This window comes from Oncorhynchus mykiss, chromosome 7 (assembly GCF_013265735.2).
Source record: "Oncorhynchus mykiss isolate Arlee chromosome 7, USDA_OmykA_1.1, whole genome shotgun sequence".
NCBI lineage: Eukaryota > Metazoa > Chordata > Actinopteri > Salmoniformes > Salmonidae > Oncorhynchus > Oncorhynchus mykiss.
This window is the reverse complement of record NC_048571.1, coordinates 56,741,372-56,750,400: the sequence shown is the minus strand read 5'-3', so window position 1 is coordinate 56,750,400 and position 9,029 is coordinate 56,741,372.

Below are 9,029 nucleotides of genomic sequence, written 5' to 3'. Positions count from 1 at the left end.
TTGAACTGTAAAGCACTTTCGTTTATTACACTCAAATGGCTTTTATGAGGAGTCATGCATGCTCTCCAAGGACCTCTGTCAGATCATCTTTCAGAATGGTCATTGGAAGCGGGTTGGTGAACCGGGTATGTTTTATAGCAAACCTCTCGGCTTGTTTGTGAGGGTGTATATGTCCTGTGTATTTGTGACAGTGTGTGGGGTATGTTGGCAGTAAGTAGGGAAAGTGTTGTGTGTGTGATTAAGTTAGGTCTGTGTACAGTGTTGTGTGTGTGATTAAGTTAGGGCTGTGTACAGTGTTGTGTGTGTGATAAAGTTAGGTCTGTGTACAGTGTGTGTGATAAAGTTAGGTCTGTGTACAGTGTTGTGTGTGTGATTAAGTTAGGTCTGTGTACAGTGTGTGTGATTAAGTTAGGTCTGTGTAGTGTTGTGTGTGTGATTAAGTTAGGGCTGTGTACAGTGTTGTGTGTGTGATTAAGTTAGGGCTGTGTACAGTGTGTGTGATTAAGTTAGGTCTGTGTACAGTGTTGTGTGTGTGATTAAGTTAGGTCTGTGTACAGTGTTGTGTGTGTGATTAAGTTAGGGCTGTTTACAGTGTTGTGTGTGTGATTAAGTTAGGGCTGTGTACAGTGTTGTGTGTGTGATTAAGTTAGGTCTGTGTACAGTGTTGTGTGTGTGATAAAGTTAGGTCTGTGTACAGTGTGTGTGATAAAGTTAGGTCTGTGTACAGTGTTGTGTGTGTGATTAAGTTAGGTCTGTGTACAGTATGTGTGATTAAGTTAGGTCTGTGTAGTGTTGTGTGTGTGATTAAGTTAGGGCTGTGTACAGTGTTGTTTGTGTGATTAAGTTAGGGCTGTGTACAGTGTTGTGTGTGTGATTAAGTTAGGTCTGTGTAGTGTTGTGTGTGTGATTAAGTTAGGTCTGTGTACAGTGTGTGTGATTAAGTTAGGTCTGTGTACAGTGTTGTGTGTGTGATTAAGTTAGGTCTGTGTACAGTGTTGTGTGTGTGATTAAGTTAGGTCTGTGTACAGTGTTGTGTGTGTGATTAAGTTAGGTCTGTGTACAGTGTTGTGTGTGTGATAAAGTTAGGTCTGTGTACAGTGTTGTGTGTGTGATTAAGTTAGGGCTGTGTACAGTGTTGTGTGTGTGATTAAGTTAGGTCTGTGTACAGTGTGTGTGATTAAGTTAGGTCTGTGTACAGTGTTGTGTGTGTGATTAAGTTAGGTCTGTGTACAGTGTGTGTGATAAAGTTAGGTCTGTGTACAGTGTTGTGTGTGTGATTAAGTTAGGGCTGTGTACAGTGTGTGTGATAAAGTTAGGTCTGTGTACAGTGTTGTGTGTGTGATTAAGTTAGGTCTGTGTACAGTGTGTGTGATTAAGTTAGGTCTGTGTACAGTGTTGTGTGTGTGATTAAGTTAGGTCTGTGTACAGTGTTGTGTGTGTGATTAAGTTAGGTCTGTGTACAGTGTGTGTGATTAAGTTAGGTCTGTGTACATTGTTGTGTGTGTGATTAAGTTAGGGCTGTGTACAGTGTTGTGTGTGTGATTAAGTTAGGTCTGTGTACAGTGTGTGTGATTAAGTTAGGTCTGTGTACAGTGTTGTGTGTGTGATTAAGTTAGGGCTGTGTACAGTGTTGTGTGTGTGATAAAGTTAGGGCTGTTTACAGTGTTGTGTGTGTGATTAAGTTAGGTCTGTGTACAGTGTTGTGTGTGTGATTAAGTTAGGTCTGTGTACAGTGTGTGTGATTAAGTTAGGTCTGTGTACAGTGTTGTGTGTGTGATTAAGTTAGGGCTGTGTACAGTGTTGTGTGTGTGATTAAGTTAGGGCTGTTTACAGTGTTGTGTGTGTGATTAAGTTAGGGCTGTGTACAGTGTGTGTGTGTGATTAAGTTAGGGCTGTTTACAGTGTTGTGTGTGTGATTAAGTTAGGTCTGTGTACAGTGTTGTGTGTGTGATTAAGTTAGGGCTGTGTACAGTGTGTGTGATTAAGTTAGGGCTGTGTACAGTGTTGTGTGTGTGATTAAGTTAGGTCTGTGTACAGTGTTGTGTGTGTGATTAAGTTAGGTCTGTTTACAGTGTTGTGTGTGTGATTAAGTTAGGGCTGTGTACAGTGTGTGTGATTAAGTTAGGTCTGTGTACAGTGTGTGTGATTAAGTTAGGTCTGTGTACAGTGTGTGTGATTAAGTTAGGTCTGTGTACAGTGTGTGTGATTAAGTTAGGTCTGTGTACAGTGTTGTGTGTGTGATTAAGTTAGGGCTGTGTACAGTGTGTGTGATTAAGTTAGGTCTGTGTACAGTGTGTGTGATTAAGTTAGGGCTGTGTACAGTGTTGTGTGTGTGATTAAGTTAGGTCTGTGTACAGTGTTGTGTGTGTGATTAAGTTAGGGCTGTGTACAGTGTTGTGTGTGTGATTAAGTTAGGGCTGTGTACAGTGTTGTGATTAAGTTAGGTCTGTGTACAGTGTTGTGTGTGTGATTAAGTTAGGTCTGTGTACAGTGTTGTGTGTGTGATTAAGTTAGGTCTGTGTACAGTGTTGTGTGTGTGATAAAGTTAGGGCTGTGTACAGTGTTGTGTGTGTGATTAAGTTAGGTCTGTGTAGTGTTGTGTGTGTGATTAAGTTAGGTCTGTGTACAGTGTTGTGTGTGTGATTAAGTTAGGTCTGTGTACAGTGTTGTGTGTGTGATTAAGTTAGGGCTGTGTACAGTGTTGTGTGTGTGATTAAGTTAGGTCTGTGTAGTGTTGTGTGTGTGATTAAGTTAGGTCTGTGTAGTGTTGTGTGTGTGATTAAGTTAGGTCTGTGTACAGTGTGTGTAATTAAGTTAGGGCTGTGTACAGTGTGTGTGATTAAGTTAGGGCTGTGTACAGTGTGTGTGATTAAGTTAGGTCTGTGTACAGTGTGTGTGATAAAGTTAGGTCTGTGTACAGTGTGTGTGATTAAGTTAGGGCTGTGTACAGTGTTGTGTGTGTGATTAAGTTAGGTCTGTGTACAGTGTGTGTGATTAAGTTAGGGCTGTGTACAGTGTTGTGTGTGTGATTAAGTTAGGTCTGTGTAGTGTTGTGTGTGTGATTAAGTTAGGTCTGTGTACAGTGTTGTGTGTGTGATTAAGTTAGGGCTGTGTACAGTGTGTGTGATAAAGTTAGGGCTGTTTACAGTGTTGTGTGTGTGATTAAGTTAGGGCTGTGTACAGTGTTGTGTGTGTGATTAAGTTAGGGCTGTGTACAGTGTGTGTGATTAAGTTAGGGCTGTGTACAGTGTTGTGTGTGTGATTAAGTTAGGTCTGTGTACAGTGTGTGTGATTAAGTTAGGTCTGTGTAGTGTTGTGTGTGTGATTAAGTTAGGGCTGTGTACAGTGTTGTGTGTGTGATTAAGTTAGGGCTGTGTACAGTGTTGTGTGTGTGATTAAGTTAGGTCTGTGTACAGTGTTGTGTGTGTGATTAAGTTAGGTCTGTGTACAGTGTGTGTGATTAAGTTAGGGCTGTGTACAGTGTGTGTGATAAAGTTAGGGCTGTTTACAGTGTTGTGTGTGTGATTAAGTTAGGGCTGTGTACAGTGTTGTGTGTGTGATTAAGTTAGGGCTGTGTACAGTGTTGTGTGTGTGATTAAGTTAGGTCTGTGTACAGTGTTGTGTGTGTGATTAAGTTAGGGCTGTGTACAGTGTGTGTGATTAAGTTAGGGCTGTGTACAGTGTGTGTGATAAAGTTAGGGCTGTTTACAGTGTTGTGTGTGTGATTAAGTTAGGGCTGTGTACAGTGTTGTGTGTGTGATTAAGTTAGGTCTGTGTACAGTGTTGTGTGTGTGATTAAGTTAGGTCTGTGTACAGTGTGAGTGATTAAGTTAGGTCTGTGTACAGTGTTGTGTGTGTGATTAAGTTAGGGCTGTGTACAGTGTGTGTGATTAAGTTAGGGCTGTGTACAGTGTTGTGTGTGTGATTAAGTTAGGTCTGTGTACAGTGTTGTGTGTGTGATTAAGTTAGGTCTGTTTACAGTGTTGTGTGTGTGATTAAGTTAGGGCTGTGTACAGTGTGTGTGATTAAGTTAGGTCTGTGTACAGTGTGTGTGATTAAGTTACGTCTGTGTACAGTGTGTGTGATTAAGTTAGGTCTGTGTACAGTGTTGTGTGTGTGATTAAGTTAGGGCTGTGTACAGTGTGTGTGATTAAGTTAGGTCTGTGTACAGTGTGTGTGATTAAGTTAGGGCTGTGTACAGTGTTGTGTGTGTGATTAAGTTAGGTCTGTGTACAGTGTTGTGTGTGTGATTAAGTTAGGGCTGTGTACAGTGTTGTGTGTGTGATTAAGTTAGGGCTGTGTACAGTGTTGTGATTAAGTTAGGTCTGTGTACAGTGTTGTGTGTGTGATTAAGTTAGGTCTGTGTACAGTGTTGTGTGTGTGATTAAGTTAGGTCTGTGTACAGTGTTGTGTGTGTGATAAAGTTAGGGCTGTGTACAGTGTTGTGTGTGTGATTAAGTTAGGTCTGTGTAGTGTTGTGTGTGTGATTAAGTTAGGTCTGTGTACAGTGTTGTGTGTGTGATTAAGTTAGGTCTGTGTACAGTGTTGTGTGTGTGATTAAGTTAGGGCTGTGTACAGTGTTGTGTGTGTGATTAAGTTAGGTCTGTGTAGTGTTGTGTGTGTGATTAAGTTAGGTCTGTGTAGTGTTGTGTGTGTGATTAAGTTAGGTCTGTGTACAGTGTGTGTAATTAAGTTAGGGCTGTGTACAGTGTGTGTGATTAAGTTAGGGCTGTGTACAGTGTGTGTGATTAAGTTAGGTCTGTGTACAGTGTGTGTGATAAAGTTAGGTCTGTGTACAGTGTGTGTGATTAAGTTAGGGCTGTGTACAGTGTTGTGTGTGTGATTAAGTTAGGTCTGTGTACAGTGTGTGTGATTAAGTTAGGGCTGTGTACAGTGTTGTGTGTGTGATTAAGTTAGGTCTGTGTAGTGTTGTGTGTGTGATTAAGTTAGGTCTGTGTACAGTGTTGTGTGTGTGATTAAGTTAGGGCTGTGTACAGTGTGTGTGATAAAGTTAGGGCTGTTTACAGTGTTGTGTGTGTGATTAAGTTAGGGCTGTGTACAGTGTTGTGTGTGTGATTAAGTTAGGGCTGTGTACAGTGTGTGTGATTAAGTTAGGGCTGTGTACAGTGTTGTGTGTGTGATTAAGTTAGGTCTGTGTACAGTGTGTGTGATTAAGTTAGGTCTGTGTAGTGTTGTGTGTGTGATTAAGTTAGGGCTGTGTACAGTGTTGTGTGTGTGATTAAGTTAGGGCTGTGTACAGTGTTGTGTGTGTGATTAAGTTAGGTCTGTGTACAGTGTTGTGTGTGTGATTAAGTTAGGTCTGTGTACAGTGTGTGTGATTAAGTTAGGGCTGTGTACAGTGTGTGTGTGTGATTAAGTTAGGTCTGTGTACAGTGTGTGTGATTAAGTTAGGGCTGTGTACAGTGTGTGTGATTAAGTTAGGGCTGTGTACAGTGTGTGTGATAAAGTTAGGGCTGTTTACAGTGTTGTGTGTGTGATTAAGTTAGGGCTGTGTACAGTGTTGTGTGTGTGATTAAGTTAGGTCTGTGTACAGTGTTGTGTGTGTGATTAAGTTAGGTCTGTGTACAGTGTGTGTGATTAAGTTAGGTCTGTGTACAGTGTTGTGTGTGTGATTAAGTTAGGGCTGTGTACAGTGTTGTGTGTGTGATAAAGTTAGGGCTGTTTACAGTGTTGTGTGTGTGATTAAGTTAGGTCTGTGTACAGTGTTGTGTGTGTGATTAAGTTAGGTCTGTGTACAGTGTGTGTGATTAAGTTAGGTCTGTGTACAGTGTTGTGTGTGTGATTAAGTTAGGGCTGTGTACAGTGTGTGTGATAAAGTTAGGTCTGTGTACAGTGTTGTGTGTGTGATTAAGTTAGGGCTGTGTACAGTGTGTGTGATTAAGTTAGGTCTGTGTACAGTGTGTGTGATTAAGTTAGGTCTGTGTACAGTGTTGTGTGTGTGATTAAGTTAGGGCTGTGTACAGTGTGTGTGATTAAGTTAGGTCTGTGTACAGTGTGTGTGATTAAGTTAGGGCTGTGTACAGTGTTGTGTGTGTGATTAAGTTAGGGCTGTTTACAGTGTTGTGTGTGTGATTAAGTTAGGGCTGTGTACAGTGTGTGTGTGTGATTAAGTTAGGGCTGTTTACAGTGTTGTGTGTGTGATTAAGTTAGGTCTGTGTACAGTGTTGTGTGTGTGATTAAGTTAGGGCTGTGTACAGTGTGTGTGATTAAGTTAGGGCTGTGTACAGTGTTGTGTGTGTGATTAAGTTAGGTCTGTGTACAGTGTTGTGTGTGTGATTAAGTTAGGTCCGTTTACAGTGTTGTGTGTGTGATTAAGTTAGGGCTGTGTACAGTGTGTGTGATTAAGTTAGGTCTGTGTACAGTGTGTGTGATTAAGTTAGGTCTGTGTACAGTGTGTGTGATTAAGTTAGGTCTGTGTACAGTGTGTGTGATTAAGTTAGGTCTGTGTACAGTGTTGTGTGTGTGATTAAGTTAGGGCTGTGTACAGTGTGTGTGATTAAGTTAGGTCTGTGTACAGTGTGTGTGATTAAGTTAGGGCTGTGTACAGTGTTGTGTGTGTGATTAAGTTAGGTCTGTGTACAGTGTTGTGTGTGTGATTAAGTTAGGGCTGTGTACAGTGTTGTGTGTGTGATTAAGTTAGGGCTGTGTACAGTGTTGTGATTAAGTTAGGTCTGTGTACAGTGTTGTGTGTGTGATTAAGTTAGGTCTGTGTACAGTGTTGTGTGTGTGATTAAGTTAGGTCTGTGTACAGTGTTGTGTGTGTGATAAAGTTAGGGCTGTGTACAGTGTTGTGTGTGTGATAAAGTTAGGGCTGTTTACAGTGTTGTGTGTGTGATTAAGTTAGGGCTGTGTACAGTGTTGTGTGTGTGATTAAGTTAGGTCTGTGTAGTGTTGTGTGTGTGATTAAGTTAGGTCTGTGTACAGTGTTGTGTGTGTGATTAAGTTAGGTCTGTGTACAGTGTTGTGTGTGTGATTAAGTTAGGGCTGTGTACAGTGTTGTGTGTGTGATTAAGTTAGGTCTGTGTAGTGTTGTGTGTGTGATTAAGTTAGGTCTGTGTAGTGTTGTGTGTGTGATTAAGTTAGGTCTGTGTACAGTGTGTGTGATTAAGTTAGGGCTGTGTACAGTGTTGTGTGTGTGATTAAGTTAGGGCTGTGTACAGTGTTGTGTGTGTGATTAAGTTAGGTCTGTGTACAGTGTTGTGTGTGTGATTAAGTTAGGTCTGTGTACAGTGTGTGTGATTAAGTTAGGGCTGTGTACAGTGTGTGTGATAAAGTTAGGGCTGTTTACAGTGTTGTGTGTGTGATTAAGTTAGGGCTGTGTACAGTGTTGTGTGTGTGATTAAGTTAGGGCTGTGTACAGTGTTGTGTGTGTGATTAAGTTAGGTCTGTGTACAGTGTTGTGTGTGTGATTAAGTTAGGGCTGTGTACAGTGTGTGTGATTAAGTTAGGGCTGTGTACAGTGTGTGTGATAAAGTTAGGGCTGTTTACAGTGTTGTGTGTGTGATTAAGTTAGGGCTGTGTACAGTGTTGTGTGTGTGATTAAGTTAGGTCTGTGTACAGTGTTGTGTGTGTGATTAAGTTAGGTCTGTGTACAGTGTGAGTGATTAAGTTAGGTCTGTGTACAGTGTTGTGTGTGTGATTAAGTTAGGGCTGTGTACAGTGTGTGTGATTAAGTTAGGGCTGTGTACAGTGTTGTGTGTGTGATTAAGTTAGGTCTGTGTACAGTGTTGTGTGTGTGATTAAGTTAGGTCTGTTTACAGTGTTGTGTGTGTGATTAAGTTAGGGCTGTGTACAGTGTGTGTGATTAAGTTAGGTCTGTGTACAGTGTGTGTGATTAAGTTACGTCTGTGTACAGTGTGTGTGATTAAGTTAGGTCTGTGTACAGTGTTGTGTGTGTGATTAAGTTAGGGCTGTGTACAGTGTGTGTGATTAAGTTAGGTCTGTGTACAGTGTGTGTGATTAAGTTAGGGCTGTGTACAGTGTTGTGTGTGTGATTAAGTTAGGTCTGTGTACAGTGTTGTGTGTGTGATTAAGTTAGGGCTGTGTACAGTGTTGTGTGTGTGATTAAGTTAGGGCTGTGTACAGTGTTGTGATTAAGTTAGGTCTGTGTACAGTGTTGTGTGTGTGATTAAGTTAGGTCTGTGTACAGTGTTGTGTGTGTGATTAAGTTAGGTCTGTGTACAGTGTTGTGTGTGTGATAAAGTTAGGGCTGTGTACAGTGTTGTGTGTGTGATTAAGTTAGGTCTGTGTAGTGTTGTGTGTGTGATTAAGTTAGGTCTGTGTACAGTGTTGTGTGTGTGATTAAGTTAGGTCTGTGTACAGTGTTGTGTGTGTGATTAAGTTAGGGCTGTGTACAGTGTTGTGTGTGTGATTAAGTTAGGTCTGTGTAGTGTTGTGTGTGTGATTAAGTTAGGTCTGTGTAGTGTTGTGTGTGTGATTAAGTTAGGTCTGTGTACAGTGTGTGTAATTAAGTTAGGGCTGTGTACAGTGTGTGTGATTAAGTTAGGGCTGTGTACAGTGTGTGTGATTAAGTTAGGTCTGTGTACAGTGTGTGTGATAAAGTTAGGTCTGTGTACAGTGTGTGTGATTAAGTTAGGGCTGTGTACAGTGTTGTGTGTGTGATTAAGTTAGGTCTGTGTACAGTGTGTGTGATTAAGTTAGGGCTGTGTACAGTGTTGTGTGTGTGATTAAGTTAGGTCTGTGTAGTGTTGTGTGTGTGATTAAGTTAGGTCTGTGTACAGTGTTGTGTGTGTGATTAAGTTAGGGCTGTGTACAGTGTGTGTGATAAAGTTAGGGCTGTTTACAGTGTTGTGTGTGTGATTAAGTTAGGGCTGTGTACAGTGTTGTGTGTGTGATTAAGTTAGGGCTGTGTACAGTGTGTGTGATTAAGTTAGGGCTGTGTACAGTGTTGTGTGTGTGATTAAGTTAGGTCTGTGTACAGTGTGTGTGATTAAGTTAGGTCTGTGTAGTGTTGTGTGTGTGATTAAGTTAGGGCTGTGTACAGTGTT